Source organism: Canis aureus, chromosome 3 (genome assembly GCF_053574225.1).
Source record: "Canis aureus isolate CA01 chromosome 3, VMU_Caureus_v.1.0, whole genome shotgun sequence".
NCBI classification, from domain to species: domain Eukaryota; kingdom Metazoa; phylum Chordata; class Mammalia; order Carnivora; family Canidae; genus Canis; species Canis aureus.
Genome location: NC_135613.1, coordinates 11,374,438 through 11,399,819, shown reverse-complemented (window position 1 = coordinate 11,399,819; position 25,382 = coordinate 11,374,438). Strand labels below are relative to the sequence as shown.

At 39.9% G+C, this 25,382-nt stretch overlaps 1 pseudogene across 1 annotated transcript; it reads right to left on the bottom strand.

Annotated features, from left to right (window-relative positions):
• Positions 1 to 11,263: 11,263 nt before the first annotated feature.
• Positions 11,264 to 23,448, bottom strand: LOC144308703 (IST1 homolog; annotated as a pseudogene). The gene is made up of 6 exons (XR_013375060.1): positions 22,640 to 23,448; positions 19,663 to 19,841; positions 18,672 to 18,762; positions 17,460 to 17,542; positions 16,487 to 16,597; positions 11,264 to 13,372 (listed from the first exon to the last, which is right to left on the bottom strand). The product of XR_013375060.1 is annotated as an IST1 homolog (transcript).
• Between the last annotated feature and the right edge of the window lie 1,934 nt (positions 23,449 to 25,382).

Sequence of the window (25,382 nt, the reverse complement as noted above, 5' to 3'; positions counted from 1 at the left end):
ACTGCTGCCTCCGGTGTTTTCAGACCTCACCTTTCTAACTTCAGGGACACGCCCCACGTGGTATTGGCTTCCATACTTGTGTGGTATCTCTGCAAAGTATCTTATAAAAAGAGCTAGAGGAAGATACAGAAGAATGGATTCCAGACCCAGTACCAGCCCTCAACCTCCTGTATTGGACAAGTCATTGAATCTCTCGGGACTTCAGCTTCCTCGTACGTAAACACAAAGGACTTGGACTAGTGATCGTTGTTAGAACCCTTCCAGACTGGGCTTTTCTCACTGTGTCTCCATCAGCTAAGGACCTGAGCCAGAGAGAGTCTACCCAGACCGTTCCTGGCTTGAAAAATAATTACTAACACCTGACACAAGTATGTTCCACGTGAACTTGATTATCTTAGCCCACTGAAGGGAAAGGTGACTTACCTAAACTAAAATCCTTCAGGTACATTGGCAGTAAAGTTGTCCTGGAAGTGAATAAAGCACAGCACCTGGCTAGATGCCAAAAAGAACCCGACTAACCATAAATCTGGAGTTTAGGACCTGTCAGAGACAGGAGGTTGCCCTCTCTTCCTTCGACAAGCCCTTTCATGCAGAGATTTCAAAACATTTTCCAGAAATTGAACTGAGGAGGTCCGCCTGTACAGTTTTACTCCTTAACTACTAGGATTTAAAAAGTGACTGGAAACAAAGCCCTGGGGGCGTGATGGTAGTAATTATCACTTTTTTATTATCAAATATTCATATCATATTTTTTATAAAAGCATCTTCCTTGTGTAATCTAATTTGACCCTCCCACCAATTCTTGTTTGACTCAGACTAAACAAGCATAACGAACTTAGTTTCACAAGTAAGGAGATTGAGAGTCACAAACTATTGCTTACTGCAAGACCCTCCTTCTCCCCTCCCACATTGGGATTCTGCTGTTCAGTGCCACCTCCTGAATTAGAAAAGGTACACACCTACCCACCCACCCTCACACTCACACTCAGGGGGGAATCAGCCCAAATGGAAATGATCTGAGGAACAGAATGCTTATGGAATTCAGTTGCCTCCTACCCTGCAGTGCACTACTGTCCAATGCAGCCTTGGATCACGCAACTACTAAGCAGTAGCACAGAACTAGAACATGATGGGACACCTGGGAGGTTCAGTGGTTGAGCATCTGCCATTGGCTCAGATGGTGATCCTGGGGTCCTGGGATTGAGTCCTACATCCCGCTGCCTGCATGGAGCCTGCTTCTCCCTCTGCCTAGGTCTCTGCCTCTCTCTCTGTCTCTCATGAATAAATAAATAAAATCTTTAAAATAAAAAAAAAAAAAAAAACAAGAACATGGGCAGCCCTGGTGGCGCAGCGGTTTGGCGCCGCCTGTAGCCTGGGGTGTGATCCTGGAGACCTGGGATCGAGTCCCACGTCGGGCTCCCTGCATGGAGCCTGCTTCTCCCTCTGCCTGTGTCTCTGCCTCTCTCTCTCTCTCTCTCTCTTTCTCTCATGAATAAATTAAAAATCTTAAAAAAAAAAAACAGCTTGGGGCTCCCATGAGAATAAGGAGTTTGCAGGTTGCAAAGTAGTTGAAATATTTTGTTTGCAACATCACAGAAATTTGCTCAGAGGTTTAATTCGTGTTTGCCACTGCAAACCACAAAAGAAAAATTATCTTCTTAAGAAAGAGGAAGGAACTTTTCTAGTACCATGCCAAGTCATATATCTCCCCTTCATGTATCTTTTTAATTATGTTTATAATTACCAAACTCCAATGCATCTAAAAAATTAAAGCAATTGACCCAGTATATTAGCATGGTCACCATTATCCTAAGAGCTTTGGTTTCTGTGGTTAGCCATTAAAGTTAGGGAAGACTTACTACGCATCTAGTTAGCATAATTCTTACTATCAGATAAATTACAGCACATCAATAAAATAGAATGCTATGCTGCCAATAAAACTGAAGCTATAGCTCTATTTTATTATATGACATATTAGTAAAAACATATTTGTATTATATATTATATTTCATATAATTATATATTATAATAATGTAAATTTATTTTTTTAATATTTATTTATGATAGGCACACAGTGAGAGAGAGGCAGAGACACAGGCAGAGGGAGAAGCAGGCTCCATGCACCGGGAGCCCGACGTGGGATTCGATCCCGGGTCTCCAGGATCGCGGCCTGGGACAAAGGCAGGCGCTAAACCGCTGCGCCACCCAGGGATCCCTAAATTTATTTTTATTATGATATAAACATTTCAATATTTGTATTATATTTAATATTATATTATTATTTGTATTTTATATTTAATATTATAATATATGATACAATATAATAAATTATAATAGTACAATATTTTAAATTTATTTTACATTATATTATATATTATATATAAATATATAATAATATTGTAAAAAGTGTATATAGGCGTGCCTGGGTCAGTTAAGCTTCTGCCTTTGGCTCAGGTCATGATCCCAGGCTCCATCCTGGAATCCAGCTCACTGCTCAGTGGGGAGCCCACTTTTCCCTCTCCCTCTGCCTGTTACTCTCTCTGCTTGTGCTTGTGCTCTCTCTCTGTGTCAAATAAATAAATAAAATCTTTTTTTTTTACAGTGTATATATACACAGAAAAAAGTTGAAGGATAAAAGTAAAATGTGAAAATGTCTACCTTTGGATGGTAGGATTATGGAGCATTTTTACTTTATTATGTTTTGTTTTTGCAATGAACATACTGTACTTTTGGTGGGGGAAAAAGGCATACTTTTTTTTAAAATGTTATTATAATCAAGTTTTATAGATCCAAATGCTAAGGAGATCTTTGTTTTATTTATTTTTAAGTTATTATTGTTTTTGTTTTTTTTTTTTTAAGTAAAACTGTATACCCAGTATGGGGCTGGAACTCACAACCCTGAGATGAAGAGTCACATGCTCTTCTGACTGAGCCAGCCAGGCACCCCAGGAGATTTTGTTTTTATACAGCAACATCCTGAAGGAATTAACAAAACTTTTAGGAAGAAAGAATGCTGGGAGAAAAGATCATTATTTTTATAGTTTTGTTTACTATTGATAACTCATATATCAAATTTAACAAATAATAACAAAAAAAAAAAACTAAAGAGGCATCAGCCAGGAGTCAGACCATTCACATGCCAGTCCTGGCTGGGTTACTAACTTCATGCTCTAAGAAAGGTGTTTAACATTTCTGGGCCTGTTACTTCAGCTGTCCAATATTTATTTATGACTAGCCTTGTTTGAAAATGGATTCAAAGTGGCTTATTGGCAGGCTGGGTTGCTCAGCGGTTTAGCACCGCCTTCGGCCCAGGGCGCGATCCTGGAGACCCAGAATAGAGTCCCATGTCGGGCTCCCAGCATGGAGCCTGCTTCTCCCTCTACCTGTGTCTCTGCCCCCCCCCCCTCTCTCTCTCTCTCTCTCTCTGTGCCTCTCAGGAATAAATAAATAAAATATTTTTTTTTAAAAGTGGCTTATTATCCAAAAGGATCAAATATGTGAAAGTACTTTGGAAAGTATCAAGGATCATTAGAATGTAAGTGTAAATACTTTTTATGCCACCAAATAATTCACCTAAGCCATTTATTGATTGTCCACTACAAGTCACAGTAGTGCATTGTGTCTTACAATTTACAAAAGTGTTTTTATATACATTGATTCATTTGCTCCTCACCTGTCATGAGCTTGTAAATTATACAGGCATTATACCACAGCAGTTAAAAGTGTTGGTTTCTGGTGCTAGACTGCCTGGGTTTAAAAAGCTGCTCTTGGGGCAGCCTGGGTGGCTTAGCGGTTTAGCGCTGCCTTCAGCCCAGGGCCTGATCCTGGAGACCTGGGATCAAGTCCCACCTCAGGCTCCATGCATGGAGCCTGCTTCTCCCTCTGCCTGTGTCTCTGCCTCTCTCTCTTTCTGTGTCCCTCATGAAAAAATAAATAAAATCTTTTTTTAAAAATGCTGCTCTTCCTCTCTTTATTGTGTGACTTGCAGCAAGTTACCTAACGTATCTGAGGATTTCTGAACCCCATTGTACCCATCTATAAAGTGAAGTCAATAATAGTAGTGACATTGGCATCTTAAAGCTGGTGTCATTATCAAATGAGCCAATACACTTAAAGTACTAAGAACAGTGGCAGGCATATAGTAAGGCCTCAATAAATATGAGCTTTCTCTAGGATAAATATTATCTAAATTTTAGCATAGTTCTCAGGGAACTTGGCAGGGCCACTCTCACTGTTCGGTGTGCATGCTGCTTCTGTAAAAGCTAACTGAAAAACACTGAATGCCATTTTCACTTTTCACTTTTTTTTTTTTTTTTGGTAGAAGTGAAAATCTTCAGATCTCCTTTGGTTATCGAAAACAGGTACTAACATAGGTCATTCATAAAAGTGAAGTGGTCTAATGTGAACTTTTGAAAAGTGAGTGGTAACTGTATATCTCATAGCCTATAATCATTTAATAAATGTACTGCCCGAGACTTTTCACTATACCACATTGTCCTAGGTGCACAGAATCTGTAATAGACTTTTCAAAAGAGACTGTCATACCTCTCTTAACCTCACTAAGGAAAACTAGATTTTAAAAAATCCTCAAACACAAAAATATCATGATATTATCATTCGGCAGATAAATCCTAGTCCTAAAAGAAGCAGAAAAATGAGGTCATTGGGCACCAAAACAGTGAAAGAGGTCTTTTTTAAAGACATCTGTGGTACCAGAAGGGGACCTTCTTTTTTGGGCTTAGATGTAGTGGGGTTCTCAAATGACTCAGTATCAGCAGCTGAAACCATACGATTTTACAGCACATAGGGAAAGCTCTCCCTGCAGAAATGTGGTGAGCATCTTTCATGAGGAACTTTTCCTGCTTCTCCACGTGCCAGAGACCTCAGCCGAGAAAGGAGAGCGAAGGAGATACAACCCTGTAGGAAATACAGTGACAGTGACGTGAGTCAAAGAGGCAGCTCCACTCCTTTGAGTCACCCGAATCTATAAATAAACCTGAAAGTCAGAGAGAAATTAGTCCCTCTGTTGTTTATGTAATGTTTTCACAAAAAAGCATTTTTACAATTCTTTTAAGCATGGTTCCCTACTCACAATTTATCCCGCCTTGAGAAAAAGGTTTAGGAATTAATCTTTCAGTTGTGACAAAAGAGGTAGAAATAATGTAAAAATTGAAACTCTAATAGCCAACTCCATATGGTCTTTGACCTCCTACCAAGACCATTAGGAAATGTAGTATATACATACTCCTTCAAAGTAAAGACCAAAGCCCACAGGATACAAGGTTCACCCAAGCTCCTTCTTTGCTTTAGACATTTCTTAAAAGAGGCAGTCCAGAGGACCATTCAAGAAGTTTCATGTCACAATATTTTCTTTTTCGTGGAGTACTTATATTTGGTGTAAATGATTCTGTATTATGTTGGCACTTTTGGAGTGAAACTCTCACCAGATATGTGAGATTGCAACCAATTCAAACCCCAACTTGAGGAAATAGTGCCATTCTCTAGTTTAGGAAAGACAAAACCGTGGCCACCAGAGAGGGACGCACCGTCCAGAAACACAGCAGGGCTCTGACTCATTTCCTATTCAAGTAATTTTAGTTTCTTAATATGGGCACCATGATTTGCCTAGAAAATTCTGTGGTAAATTGGTTTTGTTGTTCTTTAAGTGCGTAGCCCCATATTTACTCCTCTAAAATCAGGCAGATCTACAGTTGGCTTTAAAATTAGCCTGGGAAGGGGCACCTGGGTGGTTTAGCTGGTTGAGCATCTGACTTTTTTTTTTCATAAGTGTCTGACTCTTGATCTCAGCTCTTCTTTTTTTCAAAAAACATTTTATTTATAAGATTTTTATTTATTTATTCATGAGAGACACACGGAGGGAGAGAGAGGCAGAGGGAGAAGCAGGCTCCATGCTGGGAGCCTGATGTGGGACTCAATCCTGGGTCTCCAGGATCACGCTCTGGGTAGAAGGCAGGCGCTAAACTGCTGAGCCACCCAGGGATCCCTCAGCTCAGGTCTTGATATCATGTTCATGGGTTTGATCCGGTGGTCATGGATTCGAGCCCTTGGGTTGGGCTCCACACTGGGCATGGAGCCTACTTTAAATAAAATAAAATAAAATAATAAAACAAAGCAAAACAAAACAAAATAAGCCTGTGAAATCCAAGAAGTGTTGAGACATACACAGTAATTGACGCAGCAATGTCCTGGTACCCAGTTGAGGAAACACCCCAAAATCCTCAACCAAACTGCTTATATATTCCAGAGGATGATCTAGGAGTGATCATCCAAAGAGGTGCCAGAGTGAGGCGCTATACCCCATAGGCAAGGCAGCCAGCTTGCTGTGCAAGTGGGTCCCTGGCCTTGGATTTGGAAAATCCTTCCTCAGACTCCATAGTCCTTGAATGAACATGCTTTTTATGAGGAGGAGAAAATCCTACAATGAAACATTCAAGATCAAACTGATTTTTTTAAAGAGAGAAGTTGGTTTACAAGTATCACTTTGTCACCTATAAAAGGGGCAATGCAAACTCTCCTAGACACATAAAATAGGATATTGAAATAAAGATTTTGCATAACCAATAACTGCACTTAAAAATTAATTTGGGGGCACCTGGGTAGCTCAGTTGGTTGAGTGTCTGATTTGGTTTCAGCTCAGATCACGATCTCATGGGTCATGGGATTAAGCCCCATGTCCAGGTCCATGCTCAGAAGGAAATCTGTTTCTCCCTTTTCTTCTGCCCCTGCTCCCTGTTCATGCTCTCCCCCTCTCTCTCAAATGAATAAATAAATCTTTAATAAGCTGCCCCCTGCTCATGCTCTCTCCCTCTCTCTCTCAAATGAATAAATAAATCTTTAATAAAATAAAATAAAAATTAATTTAGGGGCACCTGGCTCAGCCAGCTGACCAGGTCATGATCTCAGTGTCTCAGGATGGAGCCCTGCAGTGGGCTCCAAGCTCAGCGGGAAAGCTGCTTGTCCCTCTCCCCTTCCCACTCCTTCACCCCTCCCCCATCTCACTCATGCTCTCTTTCTCTCAAAAAAATAAATAAAATCTTTTTAAAAATTAATTTGGCATTTTGCTGAGAACCTAAAACTGCTCTACAACATAAAGGCTATTAAAAAGAAAAATAAAGGGTAGCCCCAGTGGCGCAGCGGTTTAGTGCCGCCTGCAGCCCAGGGCGTGATCCTGGAGGCCCGGGATCGAGTCCCACGTCAGGCTCTCTTCTCTGTATGGTGCCTGCTTCTCCCTCTGCCTGTCTCTGCCTCCCTCTCTGTGTCTCTATGAATAAATAAATAAAATCTTAAAAAAAAAAAATAAGGACGCCTGGGTAGCTCAGTGGTTCAATATCTGCCTCAGGTCATGATCTTGGGTCCTGGGATCAAGTCTCACATTGGGCTCCCTTTGAGGAGCCTACTTCCCCCTCTGCTATGTCTCTGCCTCTCTCTCTGTGTGTCTCTCATGAATAAATAAAATCTTAAAAAAGAAAGAGAAGAAAGAAAGAAAGAAAGAAAGAAAGAAAGAAAGAAAGAAAGAAAGAAAGAAAAACAAGGGTGCCTGTGGTTCAGTTGGTTAAGCATCAAACTTTTGATCTCAGCTCGGGAGTGAGCTGGAGCCCTGCATTGGGCATACAGCCTGCTAAAAACAAAAGCAGCTGTACAAGAAACAAAATAATTAATCTGACCATCTAGTTTTCTCAGCCTCTCCTTTATCCAATCTCATAGAGTCACTAATATTTAGCCCACTAGAACTTAGCAAATAGAAACTGAAAAGGAAACTAATATCTATTGAGTACGTACTAAGTGCTAAAGAGCTTTACATACATTATTTCTTTTCATTCTCATTATTGTCTCCATTTTACAGGTAAGAAAAAAGAGGCTCACAGCTAGTAAGTGGCAGAGCCCAGACATACCAGATTCCAAGGATTTCCTAACAACACCTCTCATTCACTCTGTGCTTACTCATTCTTTCTTTAAAATATTCATTTTTGTTTATTTATTTTTTGTAAAGATTTCATTTATTTGTTCATGAGAGACACAGAGAGAGGCAGAGACACAGGCAGAGGAAGATGCAGGCTCCATGCAAGGAGCCTAATGTGGGACTCGAACCCATGAATCCAGGATCATGCCCTGGGCCAAAGGCAGGCATCCAACTGCTGAGCCACTCAGGCATCCCTAAAATACTCATTTTAAAAAATATTTTATTTATTTATTTATGTATTTATGTATTTATTTATTTATTTATTCTAGAGGTGGGTAGAGGAGCAGAGTGAGAGGGACAAGTAGACTCAGTGTTGGGCTCTGTACTCAATCGCACGACCCTGAGATCATGACCTGGGCCAAAACCAAGAGCCGGACGCTTAACCAACTGGGCCACCCAGGCACCCCCAAAATACTCATTTTTAAAAAGATACATATTTCTCTAGTTTCCTTGCTCTCTTATTCACATCCAACAGGAGGTACCATTTACCAAAAATCTTACAGTTAATAAGTGGGTAGGGTTTAAATACACACCATTCTGCCTCCCTGAGAAAAGTGATACTTATGAAAGAAATAAGGACCCAGGAGAAAACAATTTATTGACTATAATTAATAAAAATTTTTAGGTCAGGAATCTTCATCTAATATTTAAAAAATTTTTAAAGACTTTATTTATTTGAAAGAGAGAGTGAGGGAGAGAGTATGAGGTGGGGGAGGGGGAGGGGCAGAGGGAAAGGGAGAAGCAGGCTCTCTGCTGAGCAGGGAGGCCCATGTTGGGCTGGATCCTAGGACCCTGGGATCATGACCTGAACTGAAGGCAGATGTTTAACCAACTGAGTCAACCAGGCGCCCCTAAGATTTATAAATTTTAAAAGACAGGAATAATTTTATGTGTATGTACAGACACACACACACATTATTACGGACAGAGAACCATAGACTTTAAGAGATGGGAGGGATTGTAAATGAGAAAACTTCAGACCCACACATGTGTAGCCATATTAAAATTTGTGCTGAATAGCTCTGATTCCCAATTAATTGCCCAATCCAAGACCAAGGAATTATGTGGTTTTCTTCAGCATTTCAAGTCTCCGGTTAAAATCTTCAAAATCGACTTCCTCAGAACCATAAGGGTCAATGGATAGGCTCACTTAAGGGTTTATATTGGGCAAATCAGGTAGCATAAAGTTATCAAAACCAATCTTGGATCTTGATTCTGGCTTTGGAAAAGTTGGGGGGTTGAGTCTTGGACCTGTTCATTTCATTTTGTTTTTAAAGATTTTATTTCTTTATTCATGAGAGACACAGAGAAAGAGAGAGGCAGAGACACAGGCAGAGGGAGAAGCAGGTTTCCTGCAAGGAGCCCGATGCAGGACTTGATCCCGAATTCCGGGATCATGCCTTGAGCCAAAGGAAGACGCTCAACTGCTGAGCCACCCAGGCGTCCCTGGACCTGTTCATTTCAATACATATAATTAAAAGTCACAATAATACAGTCTTCCAGAAAGAAATCCCAGCCTCAAAGACAGTAGGCTATTATGACTTTTGAGAGTGCAGCATATAATCTGGCTGGCGAACGACATAACTCTTCTATCATGCAAATGGTGGTAGTGGTAAAATCTTTTTGGCCCTTACTTCAAGGACAATCTGGACTCTTTAAAAAGGCACACTTTTTCAAACTATGTGCCATTATGATCCAGTGTGGTAGTGGTTTTAAAACTTCTTTGTGCTAAAGATCTCTCTGAGATCCACATCCAGTTTGAAAACTGTTAGCTATTATAAAGGAACCCACTGTACTTCTAGTGAATCAGTAATAACCTTCTCTCACCTATGGAGGAACAGTCTTTTCCTCCATAGTTTCAAGTGAGTTTCAAATGGGGCTTACACTTACAACTCTGAGATCAAGACCTGAGCTGGGACCAAGGGTCAAACCCTTAACTCTCTGAGCCACCCAGGCACCCTGAAGAATTGTCTTATAACAACTGGAAAACTTCAACAAATACTAAGCAATTCCAGTTTCTACGAGAATTCCCCATACTTTCTAGGAACCAGTGAAGGAAGCAAATCGTTCTTCTTTTTTTTTTTTTTTAATTTTTTTATTTATTTATGATAGTCACACAGAGAGAGAGAGAAGCAGAGACATAGGCAGAGGGAGAAGCAGGCTCCATGCACCAGGAGCCCGACGTGGGATTCGATCCTGGGTCTCCAGGATCACGCCCCGGGCCAAAGGCAGGCGCTAAACCGCTGCGCCACCCAGGGATCCCTAAATCGTTCTTCTTATAGGAGTTACTCTGAAAGAAAAAAAGATCACTGGGATATGGTTGGAGTTCCAAACATATTTTTTCATAGTAAGTTTTCAATAAATATTTCATAAAAATAACTTTATCACAGTCAAGCTTCATTCTTCTGAAGGTGATTTTTTCTTTTTATGCCTTCTGGAAATTAGCTTTAGGAGTGGCTATGAGTTTTGCTTCTTATGTCACCTGTGGTCTCCTACAAGAATTGGGAAATCTTTTATCTTTAAGCTTGGAGATGCTACTTGTGAAAGATGATTCAGTTTAATAAAGTCACTAGGCTTTTTCTCCATCAAATAAATGGCAAGGAGAAAAGGACAAGCCAGGAAGAAGAAAGTGTTAGGATGAAAAGATGAAAAAATATATCAACCAAATAAAATGTGTAGATCTTTTTGGATCTTGATTTCAACAAAATAACTGTAAAAATGCATTTTTGAGACAATCAGCAAAATATAATGTGGATCAAGTATTATATAATACTAAGGAACTATTTTTCATTGTATTGGGCATCATAATGGCATTGTTTTATATTATAAAAACAAAAGGTATGTGTTAGAAATATACACTGAAGTATTTACAGGTGAAATTATATGTCTGAAATTTGCTTTAAATTCCTTCTTCTCGGGATCCCTGGGTGGCGCAGCGGTTTGGCGCTTGCCTTTGGCCCAGGGCGTGATCCTGGAGACCCGGGATCGAATCCCACATCGGGCTCCCGGTGCATGGAGCCTGCTTCTCCCTCTGCCTGTGTCTCTGCGCCTCTCTCTCTCTCTGTGACTATCATAAATAAATAAAAATTTAAAAAAAATTAAATTCCTTCTTCTCTACCAAAACAAGTGTCAGGAAGAGAGAAAGAGAAAAGAAATAAAAGAAGCAGAATGTTGACAACTGTTAAAACTGACGGGTATATGGAAGTTCATTGTATTATTCTAATTTTCTATATTTTTAAATTTTCCATAATTAAGTTTTCTTTCTCATTTTTAAAGTTTTTTTTAAAGATTTTATTTATTTATTCATGAGAGACACAGAGAGAGAGAAGGAGATGCAGAGACATAGGCAGAGAGAGAAGCAGGCTCCGTGCAGGGAGCCCTATGTGGAACTCAATCCCAGGACTCCAGGACCATACCCTGGGCCAAAGACAGATGCTCAACCGCTGAGCCACCCAGGAGTCCCATTTTTTGTTTTAATTCCAGTTAATTTTATACAGTGTTATATTAGTTTCAGGTATACAATGTAGTGATTCAACACTTCCATACATCACCCAGGGCTCATCACAAGTGCACTCCTTAATCCTCATCACTTATTTCACCCATCCCCCTTATCTTCCCTCTGATAACCAACAGTTTGTTCTCTATTGTTAAAAGTCTGTTTCTTGGGACATCTGTGTGGCTCAGCAGTTGAGCATCTGCCTTCAGCTCAAGGCGTGATCCTGGAGTCCCAGGATAGAGTCCCACATCGGGCTCCCTACATGGAGCCTGCTTCTCCCTCTGCCTATGTATCTGCCTCTTTCTCTGTGTCTCTCATGAATAAATAAATAAAATATTTTTTAAAAGTCCATTTCTTGGGGTGCCTGGGAGGCTCAGTCAGTTGAGCATCTATCTACCTTCAGCTTAGGCTGTAATCGCTGAGACCTGGGATCAAACCCCTGCGTGGAGCTGTCTGCTTTGTGGGGAGTCTGATCCTCCCTCTGCCTCTCCTCCTGCTTGTGCCCTCACTCTCTCTCTAATAAATAAATAAATAAATAAATAAATAAATAAATAAATACATCTCTTTAAAAAAAAGGAGTGTTTTTTGGTTTGTCTCTCTCTTCTTTTTTCCTTCTGCTAATTTTTTTTCATAAATTCCACATATGAGTGAAGTCACATGGTATTTGTCTTTCTCTGAATGACTTATAGCAGCATTATTTACAACACCAAGATATAGAAGCAGCCCCAGTGTCCATCAACTGATGAATGGATAAAGAAGATTTTATATATATATATATATATATATAAACACACACACACACTGGAATATTATTCAGTCATAAAAGGAATGAAATCTTGCCATTTGCAGTGACATGGATGGAGCTAGAGATTATCACTCTTTTTTATTTTAAATCAGAGGACTTGCATTCCAAGACTGGAAGCTGAGCAATACACAACGTGTGGTTCAAATAATTTCAACAAGGAAAATCAGGGTTAAATTATGTTGAAATATAAAATCTTTTTTTAAAAGATTTTAATTTATTTGAGGGAGAGAATGTACACTGGGGAGGGGCAGAGGGAGAGAAGAGAAACAGATGCCCCGCTGAACAGGTAGCCCAATGTGGGGCTTGATCCCAGGACCCTGGAATCATGACCTGAGCTGAACGCAGATGCTTAACCAACTGAGCCACCCAGGCACCCCTAAAATAGAAAATCTTAAAAAAAAGAGTTTCATGGTCCAGAAATGCCTACCAAGGTAAAAAGAATAAAACAATTTCTCTTTACTTCATAGAGAAGGAATAGAGAATAAAGAAAATTAATGTCTATGGCTCTTTAACTTTTATTTATTTGACTTCTCCAGATTTATGTATACAAACTATTGAGATTTTTATATTATTTTCAACAAGAGAGTAAAGTGTTTTCACTACAAATAAATTAATATTGAAACATAAGTCTAAGTCACTGTATGTTAAAGGCTTTCAGATTTGTCCAGCTCATAAAAATGTTCCTTGCTGTCCATATTGCGGTATTGTCAGGAGGTTGATAAAAGACTATAGGCCCATTTCTCATGAGTTCAGCATAAAAACACATCAAATGTCAGTTAAATGACTGTAAATATGCCCCCCAGGTTTACAAAACTTCACAGAGATTACTGTACTGTTCAAAAAGCTCACAGAAATATACACTACCACTACTTGTAGTATCATTCCAGATTCAGTTTCTCTTTCTGTACTGACCTTTCTTTCAGTAGGAAGGCATGAGAAACAAGGTGCTAGGGATCTCATAGGAAAGGGCCCCGGTACAGAGACTGGTGATGCCCGAAGTGGATCAAACCAGTTCCACCTGTTCTCCAAGAGCACCATTCTTGATATCCTCAGTAAATTCAATACTGACCAGGTCTGTTGGTGCTTCAGCCTGAGGCAAGAGGGTAAGAATCATATTACATTCTCATTTTATCACACATTTGCTTATTGCATACCCACTACATGCAAAAATTCTTTTTTTTTGAAGGGTATAACACATGTCTGTTAGTTAATTAATTAATTAATTAATTTTTAAAGTTTTTTGTTTATTCATTTGAGAGAGAGAGAGAGAGTACATGAGAGAGCACAGACTAGGGGGAGGAGCAGACTCCCCAACGAGCAGGGAGCCCCCTGGAGGTAGAGCTCAATCCCAGGACCCTGAGATCATGCCCTGTGTCAAAGGGAGACACCCAACCAACCTAGCCACCCAGGCGCTCCCATGAGCAAAGAGACGTGATTCCTGCCTTCATGAAGCTTAGACTCCAGTGTAAGTCAATGACAGTTAAAGCAACCTTCAAGCTTCTGGCCCACAAGCTTCTTTTTTTCTTTTTAAGATTTTATTTATTCATGAGAGACACAGAGAGAGGCAGAGACACAGGCAGAGGGAGAAGCAGGCTCCACGCAGGGAGCCCGACGTGGGACCTGATTCCCAGACTCCGGGATCATGCCCTGGGCCGAAGGCAGACACTCAACCGCTGAGCACCCAGGTGTCCCCCACAAGCTTCTTCTTTCTCTCTCTTCCAATAACTATATTTTGAGTGCCTATGAGATCAGACCCTGTGGTACATCAATGATTAAGAGCTACACATAAATATGTATAGATAGGTCTACGAGAGAGTTTATCAAACTTTAGCAGTGGTAAACTCCGGATTTATTAATTTGCTTGACAGAATCTATTGGCCACTTACTGTAAAGTCAGTACAGTGCTAAGGATGCTACAGTGAACAAAACAGACAAGAGTTTCTGTCCACATACAACTGATATCCCCGTGGAAGAAACAGATAATAAACAAGATCACTAAGTGAACTGTACAGTACGTCAGAGATAAAAGCAATAGAGAAAAAACATAAAGCAGAGAAGAGGGAAGAGGTGACATTTCAGAGAAGGTAGCTAGGAAGTGACTTCCAGAGAAGAGAACATGTAAGTACAGACCTGAAGGAAGTGAGGGAGAGATGGGGCCGATTAGCCAGAGAACACAGAGTACTGAAAGTACAAAGGTCCTGAGGTGGGAACCAGCATGCGTGTTTGAAGAAGCACAAGGAGGCCGGTGTGGCTGAGGCAGAGTAAATAAGAGGGAGAGTAGAAAGAAAGAGGTCAGTGAGAAGAGGTGAGAGTGCATGTGGGCAGCCTCCTTGATGAGAAGAAAGTTGCTGCCTGTCATTCTAAGTGAAATAAAAAGCCAATTGACAGTGGCACCTGGGTGACTCAGTCAGTTAAGCATCTGACTTCAGCTCAGGGCAGCATCTCAGGGTCCTGGGATTGAGCCCCACCCCAAATCTGGCTCAGCCAAGAGTCTGCTTCTCCTTCTCCCTCTGCCTCTCCCTCCCAACTCATGCTCTCATTCTTAAATAAAATAATTAAAATAAATAAATAAATAATAAATATCTTAAAGCCAAAGGAAAGGCTTTAAATGCATAAGAGTGACATGATCTGACTTAGGTACTAACCAGGTCTCTACTATATTGAACCTCAGTTAATAGGAAGAGGAGCAGAGGCAGGAAAACCAGTTAAGAGGCTATTGCAGTCATCCAGGCAAGAGATTATTGTAGATTAGATAGATGTGCTGTGAGTGGAAGTGGTGAGAAGTAGTAGGATTCTGGATAGATTTAGAAGGTAGACTGGTTACTTTACAGATTTGCTGAAGATTGGTCAGTGGCTATGGGTAGGGAGAAGGGGTAGAGTCAAGGAAAATATAAAGATTTTGCCCTAGCATGAAATTGCCATGAACTATAGAATGAGTAGGTCCTTGAAGGGGTGAGAGAACCTTTGGACATGTTAAGTTTGAGATGTCTCCGAAACATCCAGGTAAAGATGTCAAGAAGGTGAGTGGCTATCTTAGCTTGGAGTTCATATCAAGCTAGAGGTCTTAGCTAGTAATATACATGTGGAAGCCCTCACCCTAAAGATGGGATTGTAAACCATGAGGTAGGATGAAATCACCTAAAGAAGAGAGAAGAAAGAGAACAAGTCTAGAGATTGACCTCTTGGGTACATCTCTCATGGCATTTCATGTGGCTTTTACTTCTTCAAATCCCTTTCTGTGTTGTCTAAAGTTTTATAAAGTGTCCTCTTTCAAACAAACCATAGAACTCTTTGGAAGCGAGAGAGCAAAAAGAGAGAAAGTAAAAGAGTCCCGATCAGATAACCACCAAGGAGCAAAGCATCAGAAAAGTGTGCCCCTTAACCATAATCCAACATGGTACATGCCACTTCAGCAGTTCGAAGGTATTAGGGGCATATCTTTCTTGCCCCGAAACACTCCATGACCACCTTTTGGAAGTTTAAATCATTCTCAGTGATGACGATGAAAGCAAAACTGGATTACATTGGCTACGTGCCACGTATTGCATTTAACTTCCTTATTCATATAAACTCATTTATTTTTTTTTTCATATTAGCTCACTTAATCATCTCAATAAACTTATGAGTCTTGGTAATAATTATTAACTATTATTATCCCCTTTATTAAAGTTCAGAGGACTGAGTCTTTGAAGGGGTAATTCACTTGCCTGAGGTCTCACGGTTAACAAATGGTGAATCTATGATCTGAATATGGGCCATCTCACTACTGAACCCATACTCTCAACCAACACCAAAAGAGAAAGTGCCTTACACCCTAGGATCTTGCAGCTTTTATTCCAAGAGCTCTTTATTAAAATGCAAATTATCCCTGGGATAAAATTGAGGTCTTAAGAACTAAAAATGTTTATACACTTCTTCATGTATGTGTGTGTTTTTTTTTACACACTTCTAAATACATAACACTTCAGATATCTTCATCTTTGTTTTCTACGTTGTTGTTACCAGCTTAGAAGGGTCATGTGACAGCAGAAGTCAAGCTCTGTTAGGAAAAGTATGTAGGTGAAGAAAAGGTGCAAATGTCACCTGCTTTACAATCCTGCCAGAGCTACTCTGGAAGCCACATTCCTAAGCAGAGAAAAAAATATCTTGGTGCACAAAAAATTCTCAGCTTTAAAGTCAAGTCTTCCTTCTTGAAAGTACTCACCATAGTGGTTGCCTCGGGTTTATATGGCACATTATAGTTCTTAGGAATTTCTATCAGGTATTTTTCCACTAGCACCTGGGGTAGAGTGTTCACATTTAACTTATACAGTAGCTGGGGCACTAGGGTGGCTCAGTTGTTGAGTGTCTGCCTTTGGCTCAGGACATGATCCTGGGGTCCTGGGATCGAGTCCCACATCATGCTCCCTGTGGGGAGCCTGCTTCTCCCTCTGCCTGTGTCTCTGCCTCTTTCTGTGTGTCTCTCATGAATAAATAAATAAAACCTTTAAAAATTTTTACACATTAGCTGCAAGATAAAGAACATAACAGATTTGGTCACACACATCTCTACAAACTCTGAAGCAAAAAGAGTTTAGTTTATATATAAGTCAGCCCTATCCTGGGAAGAAAGAACCTCAAGCCAAGTAAAATAAGGGGAAGAAAATAAGCATAAGAAAAAATATTTTGAATTGAGAAGTCTAATTTTGTAAGTATTTGAATTAAGTCAGAGGTGGTATTCAACATACTTAACCACCAGTACAGTAAGGCACCATCCAACCAGAATTGATACCTTGAAGGCTGAGAATGTCCACAAGCATGAAACAACACTGTAGCTAGATATCTGTGTCTCAGCTGAACGTCAGTCCTGAATTCTATGCGTGTGGTCACGATGTAAAATGTTCCAAAGTTGAAGCTTCCAAGTATATTAACTTCCTTCATATTAACAGGCCAGTTACATTTGGGAAAATGGATGCTTTCTTCATAAAGAAACCATCTCAGCTTGCTTGAGACTAGCTTTTTGATAAGTATCTGAGTCCCCTAGTCCAAAATCTTTATCCAAGTTGCTCTACCTCCAATGCGAAACTTATTTCTAAATATCTTTCAGTCTGCCAAAATTATGTGCCATAAGTTTGTTCATATTTGCTTTTCCTGGACTTACTGGCTTAGAAAAATATATGTCTCTGGAATGGTACTACCTGAGAACTGATGGTTCCAATCTAATTTGTTCAACACAGTTGGCCATATTCTTGGCTATACTTTACACACACCTGCTTAGATACTGGAGCAGACCATCACCAAGAAAGAAAGAAAGGTGAAATTCATGAAGTTATGTATGGCAAATGTGCTGGAGATGAAGAGCCACCAAAAGAGCAAAAATCACGGGATCCCTGGGTGGCGCAGCGGTTTAGCGCCTGCCTTTGACCCAGGGCGTGATCCTGGAGACCCGGGATCGAATCCCACGTCAGGCTCCCGGTGCATGGAGCCTGCTTCTCTCTCTGCCTGTGTCTCTGCCTCTCTCTCTCTGTGTCTATCATGAATAAATAAATAAAATCTTTAAAAAAAAAAAAAAAAAAGAGCAAAAATCACTTTCATCTTACCTCACTGGAAGTACATTCTTTTAGCATCAAAACAACAGCAATAGCAACAAAACAAGTGCTTTGCTTTGCTTTTAAATATCTGATAAATGTGATAAACTTAAAAACTCTAATTCTAAACACCTCATAAATTATGATTTCTGTCTCTACACAAAAGAAATCCAGTTTCAGATTTTGTTTTTGTTTTTAGGTAAGGTTTATTTATTTTTTTCTACCATTGCCATTAAAAGAAAAATATTTTTTCACTTAAAGTTGAAGAGAAGGGCAGCCCGGGTGGCTCGGCGGTTTAGTGCTGCCTTTGGCCTGGGGCCTGATCCTGGAGACCTGGGATCAAGTCCCATGTCAGGCTCCCTGCATGGAGCCTGCTTCTCCCTCTGCCTGTGTCTCTGCCTCTCTCTCTCTCTCCCTCTCTCTCTCTCTCTGTCATGAATAAATGGATAAAGTCTTTTTTAAAAATTACGTTAAACAGAAGAAAATACCTTTATGGTTGTCCTTTAAGAGAAGGAGGGCACCTGGGTAGCTCAGTGGTTGAATGTTGGTCTTTGGCTCAGATCGTGATCCTGGGGTTCTGGGATCGAATCCCACATCAGGCTCCCTGCAGGAAGCCCTGCTTCTCCCTCTGCCTGTGTCTCTGCCTCTCTCTCTCTCTCTCTCTCTCTCTCTTTGTCTCTCATGAACAAATAAATAAAATCCTTAAAAAAAAGAGAGAGAGAGAAGAAAGGATTCCTCTAACTAATCCCAGAATTCCAAACAAATAGCACTAGGGATACCCTTACCTATAGTTGTGCCACAGGCAGTGAAAACTTATTAGACTTACTATTTTCAACTCAGGTACCTCTGAATGGATGTGAGGAGCTGCTCAGATTAGTGTAGATATAGATCGGCCAGACCAGAATCCAGTTTCCTAAGAAAAACACAAAGTTAAGCGACACAGGGTTTTATGCTTCTCTTTCGCCCCAACCCCTGCTTCAAAGGTAGCGCATCCGGGCACTTGGGTGGCTCAGTGGGTTAAATGCCTTCAACTCAGGTCATGATCCTGGGGTCCTGGGATCCACCCCCTTGTGGAGCTCCCTGTTCAGCGGGGAAGCTGCTTCTCCCTCTCCCTCTGCCTCTTCCCCCTACTCCTGCTCTCTCTCTCTCTCTCTCTCAAATTAATGAGTAAAATCTTTCATACAAATAAATATTTTAAAGATCTTATTTATTTATTCATGAGAGACACAGAGAGGGAGAGGCAGAGACACAGGCAGAGGGAGAAGCAGGCTCCCTACAGGGAGCCCAATGTGGGACTGGATCCTGGCACCCCAGGATCACGCCCTGAGCTGAAGGCAGATGCTCACTGAGCCACCCAGGCATCCCAAATAAATAAACAAAATCTTTAAAAAATAGTCTATGGACAATGTTCAAAATATAATGCCAAATAATGTTTAACTGATATTAGAATATGTACATATAAATATATATAACTATATGTGCGCCAATGTATGTGTTTATACACACATAGAAAAATACAGAAATACATATATAAACTGAAAGAAATATACCAAAATTCTTGGTTCCAGATTTGGTGATTTATGGATTCTTTTTTGTCTCTTTTCTACAAGTTTAGGGGGGGAAAAAAACAACCATATGGTTCTAAAAATGGCTCTTTAGACTGAAACAGTCTACTTCTTCCTATAAAAATTAGAGGCAATGTCCTTTGGCACGGTCCCAACAAATTAAAGCCCACCTTCTCCCTCACTAGAGGGCAGGGATGCCTTCTCACCCCTATGAGCCTGAGAAATGGTGCAAGTTCCATAGGTCTTACTTTGGCCTAGATCAAGCTAAACCGAGCCAGCAGCAGGTCACAGGACAGCTCTAGGATCTCCATGTCCTCCACGAGGTAGTCTTCTCAGATAATGTGCTCCACTCAGATCCGAGCTTGTTCATCTTTCCCAGCTGCTAGATGGTCAACAATCTCTTTTCTTGTTTTCTGGGACTGCTCAGCTGCAGCACAAAGCACATTTATAGAAAAATGCATGTACGAAGCGGAGTTCGTTGAATAAAAAAGGCAGGTTATGTGATAAGGTAAAACTGTTTTTACAAAAACAATACAAAATGTAAACCATATGTGCATATATTTTTTAAAAAAGTATTATATAATAGGTCAGTGGTTCTTAAAGTGTCATCCCCAGATCAGCAACACCAGCATCACCTCGGAACCTGTTAGAAATGCATATTCTTGGGGCCCACCTCAGAAATTCTGAATGAGAAAATCTGGAAGTGAGCCCAGTGATCTGTGTTTGAATAAGCCCTCCAATTCTAACACCTATTGAAGCCTAAGAACTATTGCTTTAAGGGGGTGCTTTGTTTTATCCTTTCAGCTTATCCTGCTTTTCTAAAATGTTCTGTAGTGAACATTTAATTATTTTTATAGCAAAAGAGTTATTTAAAGATTTTTAAATTTTATTTATTTATTTATTTATTTATTTATTTATTTATTTATTGGAGAGAGAGCACGAGTAGGGATGGGGCAAAGGGACAACCAGACTCCCCACTGAGTGTACTACTAAGTGCAGAGCCCTAAATGGGGCTCAATCCCAGAACCCTAAGATCCTGACCTTAGCTGAAGTCAGATCCTTAAGTGACTGAGCCACTCACATATCCACATAATAAAAAGATTATTTTAAAAAGAAGAACGGGGATCCCTGGATGGCTCAGCGGTTTAGCACCTGCCTTTGGCCCAGGCCATGATCCTGAAGTCCCAGGATCAAGTCCCACATCGGGCTCCCTGCATGGAGCCTGCTTCTCCCTCTGCCTGTGTCTCTGCCTCTCTCTCTCTGTGTCTCTCATGAATAAATTAAATTAAAAAAAAAAATAAAAAAGAAGAACGCATGAAGTCCTTTGCATTTAAAAAACTGTCCCCAGGGATGTCTGGCTGGTTCAGTTGGTGGATCATGCAACTCTTGATCTCAGGGTTGTGAGTTCGAGCCGCATGTTGGGTGGTAGAGATTAGTTAAAAATAAAATTTTAAAAAAATAAAATAAAAAATAAAAAACTGTTTTCATATATACAGTTCCATTTGATCCCTGTAATACTGTGTGTGGTGCATTTGTTATTTGCATTTTATAGCTGAGAAAATTGAGGTACTGAGAGGTTAAATGGCTTGCTCGTGGTCATGCAGTTAGGAGTAACTGAATTAGAACAAAGCCAAATCTTTAGGATGCAAGTTCTTATGCTTTTTCACCATATTATGCCAATAAAATGAACACATAGAGTCATGCTGGGGAGGTAACAAATGTAACCTGTCCCAGGCCAATCCACTGAGATAAGTCTTAGCACCTTGTGTTGTGTACCTGATGACTGAGCCTCGGGAAACAGGTGTTCCACAAGTCAGGAGAACTTGAGCCTCCAATATGTAACCTGTCTATTCACCAAGTTATGATCACTTTCTTTTTTTATTTTTTTTTTATGATCACTTTCTAATCATGAACAGAGTTACTCTGTCATTGCAAGCAAATCTTGACATGGGACTACTTTTGAATCTGAAATAAACACAAAACTCAGTTCTCAAAAGGTTGCTTAACAACTCCAAAGTAGGAAAATGTTCTCTGCTCTAGACATCATAGGGAAAAGAAATTATAGTAGAAGTGGGCTTGTTTCAGATTAATACTGGACTGTTGTTACATAGCTACAAATATTAGCAAACATTTATGTTGTGCCCGGGTTATAGTTTATGTTACAACTAAAAGGACGCATGGGCATGCAGTTTAAAGTTCACAAGTTTTTTTTTTTTTTTTTTTTTTTGCCACTAAAGTTCACAAGTTCTTAAAAAAAAAAATCACAAGTTCTATCTACACCATCAATGCCATCATCATTGTTCATGGTAACAATGATGGGTACCAATGGGTTTGCCTAAATTTTATTTGCCTAAGGTTTCTTCTTTAAGCCCCTATTTTCTAAAGAATGCCCAAAAATCAGTTTTGGAAGTTTAAGTAACAGCTGCCTCTCTATCAAGAGATTATAGTAATTCAATAGTAAATACTGCTATTTATGGAGCACTCAGAAAACTGCATGCACATGCAGTATTTATTTTACCCTCCTCATAATCAGAGATCATCGATTTTTCAGTTTATTAAGGGTTAACAGCTCATGTAACCCATTGAAATGAGGAAAAAGCAAGAGGCAACAGAAAATAAGCTGTATTTAAAGAAAAGACATTTGTCAGTTACTACCCCCACTCATGGGTGTAATACTACTTGAGCTGTCACCTGATAGAAGAAATAGCTTCTCTTTTGGGGGGGGGGGTTGAAAAAAGGTAAGGAAGCCCTTGAGAAAAATTTGCCCAGCAGCTCAAACTTAATAGCTCCTGCACATTTGAAAAAGCTTGACTAGATAAAGTTCTCTGCTTTGGTGAAGAACAGTCCAGTAATCTGGACATTGTTTTGCATTTTAAATCTTTGGAAACTTCTTTTTAAATTAAACTTTTTATTTTGAGATAATTGTAGATTCAAGTGCAGTTTGTAAGAGGTAAATCAGAAAGATCCATAGTACCCCTTGCTTAGTTTTTGGCAAGGGTCATATCTTGCAAAACCAAAATACTGATATTGATACAATCAAGACACAGAACAATCTTTGCAAACTTTCAAGTGATTTGATCACCATAATCATCATTTCCACAAGTCAGGCACATTCCTTTGAATTCCAAAATTGCTAAGTAATGTCTTAGGAGATCTATGGGGTGAGGGAGGGTAGTGCTCAGTGATGAGAGGCAGCTTGCTGTGCTGTCTGGAGTATTTACTCACTTTTTCTTTTTTCCAGGAGCTTTAGGCGATTGACAACAAGTTGCAGGTTGACCCGAAGGCAATCAGCTTTGAAGGCAGAGGTGAACATGATGATTTCACCACAAGGCACAGCAGCTCTCCACTAACCTTGCTGAGCCAGTTTGACAGAGAATGAGTTATCAATGTCATGGGGGCATTAGTTTTTCCATATCTACTTTACTCATTTACGAGGCCCCTGTAAGGAATTCCTGGCTGCTCAGCAGTGGCCTAAATGAACTTCCTTCTCTGTGGCCCAGTTCCCCAGATAGGACTCTTACAATTCAGAGTTAGGTTTCCTTCGGTTTATTCCAATCATCAGTCTTCTGACTGCAACTTTTCAGAGTTCTACAGGAAGTTTCTGATAAAAATGAGAGCTTTTGGCAAGTGTCTGAGGAAGTAGACAACAGATCAAGATTCCTCCCCCCAAAGGATATATTAGTCACTTATGGAGAAATTCCAAGACCTCCCTGCAAATAAAATATTAATGAATTTGAAAGGGAGATCCCCATTGGAATCTGTAGTGGGCACATAACATTAAAAGCGTGTGGAAATAAGGACAGAGAATTGCTCAGAGAAGCAGGTAAAGCAGAAGCTTGAAAACTGCACATTTCTATGTTTGGACATCTAGAAAAGCTTTTGAAAAATAATCTAGGGGCACCTGGGTGGCTCAGCCGGTTAAGTATCTGCCTTCTGCTAGGTCAAGATCTCAGAGTCCTGGGATGGAGCCCTGAATCTGCTCCTTGCTCAGCTGGGAACCCTCTCCCTCTGCTCCCCCTGCTTGTGCTCTCTCGCTCTCTTTCTGTCAAAATAAGTAAATAAGGTCTTTTAAAAAAAGGAATCTAATGGTAGGCACCAACACATTTCTTGGGAAAGATAAATCTGCAAATTATTTCTAGAATTTCAACATATACTTGAGATTAATTGTTATTTCTGCCATTGGCATTCAAAGATAAAGTTCTTTCCTAAAATGACACTTTTACATGCTGAGTGATAAAAGTAAAAAGACATGACAGTTTGAAGAAAAAAAAAAAAAGAACACACCTATTCCTCTTGTTATGACACACATGGTTTCCCAAAATGCTAGAACTTCTCTTTGGTCTGATTCCTTAACTTCAAAAAAGAGTTGGGATAGTTGTCTGAACATCCCGCTGTCTGTACCAGAGGTCTAGAAAAATCACAAATGAGGAATTAGGCAACACAGAGAACTAATTTGAAACTCATGCCTGCTTTAGGAGAAGAACCAGCTCAGCAGGGTTTTGTGGTCATTGGTTTTCTTTCAACAGAGTAGCTCAAACTCTCCCATCACACAAATTCAATCTACACACATCAAAGGAATTCAGTGGGAACCCAAGGAAAGAGAAGAGGTAGACAAGACAGATTGAAGTATAACACTGTAGTTCCCAAATGTCTCAAATGCCTTTAAAAGTATCCTTCCCTGGGGGAGGGAAAAAAATTTTTAATGAAAAAAATCTCCTTTCAGTTCTATAGCTCTTAAAACTGTGTGGAAATTAAACTTGGTGAAAAAAAAAATGAAGGACCTTCAACTGAGAGAGATTGAAAACAGGTAACAACAACAAAAAAAATAACAAAAAAAAAAAAAAGAAAACAGGTAACAAATAGGCAAAACCACAGAAGAGTAGAAATGAGGAAATGGGACCAAAAAAGAAAATTAGCAAGGAGAGTCTCCCAGTTTGAGTATCCTTGTAAAATGTCATTCAATAACTATCTATTAGGCCAGTTTACAGTGAATAAGGCCCTGGGCTTAACTTACCATAAATAACTTACATAGGGAATTACCCAGATTCCAGAGATTAGTACAGAGTTTTGGAGAAATGAGGTAACTTTTAGTTATTTTAGTCTTAAATCTAAAAACTATGTTAGTTTACTCATCACTAATATTCCTGTCAAATTGTCACCTTGGAGCTTCCTACCATCAATATGTAGGACCAAACAAATGAAGATTGCTTGGAATAAAGAGTTCCAGAAGAGAATACAGCAGAGATACGACCCATTCTTTTGGGACTGCCCCACCAAACGAGGAAATCACCTGTGCCTCGCCAATCAGAACATCCTGTTTGTGTGTGTGTCTGTGTGTGTGTGTGTGTTTGTTTGTTTGTTTGTTTAATCAGAAACGCCTTTGCACTATGTAATCATGTTAACGGCTGGTAGCCAAAAAATTCTTTTTGGTTGCATCTACCTGAGTCTGCTCTTTCAATTTTGTCTGAAACCCCAGCTGTCTGAGAGCATATCTTAAACCTGGAGGAAATGGCTTTCCTTGAATACACCTGGATGATTCAAGGGTCTCTATCTTGGCAGATTTTTAAAATATTTGAATTTGTTGATATGGAAAAAACTGGCAAAGACAGCAGTATGTATTGTCATTTTTTAAAGATTTTATTTATTTATTTGAGAGAGAGAGAGCAAGGTGGGAGGAGCAGAAGGAAAGGGAGAAGCAGACTCCCCATTAAGTAGGGAGCCCCATCCCAGAATCCTGAAATCATGACCTGAGCTGAAGGCAGCTGCTTAACTGAGTCAACTAGGTGCCCTGCATATATCATTTTGATGTTCAAAAAAGAGTATAGACTTGTTTTTCTATCTTGGTAGTTTTTGTTTTATCTTGGTAGTTTTAATGCCAATTTAGAGAGCTAAGCAATGACTTAGAAGCCAGAATGCCAGTTAGTGCTAAAACGGAATCACTGAGTGACCACAGGACTTCCTTCTTAGC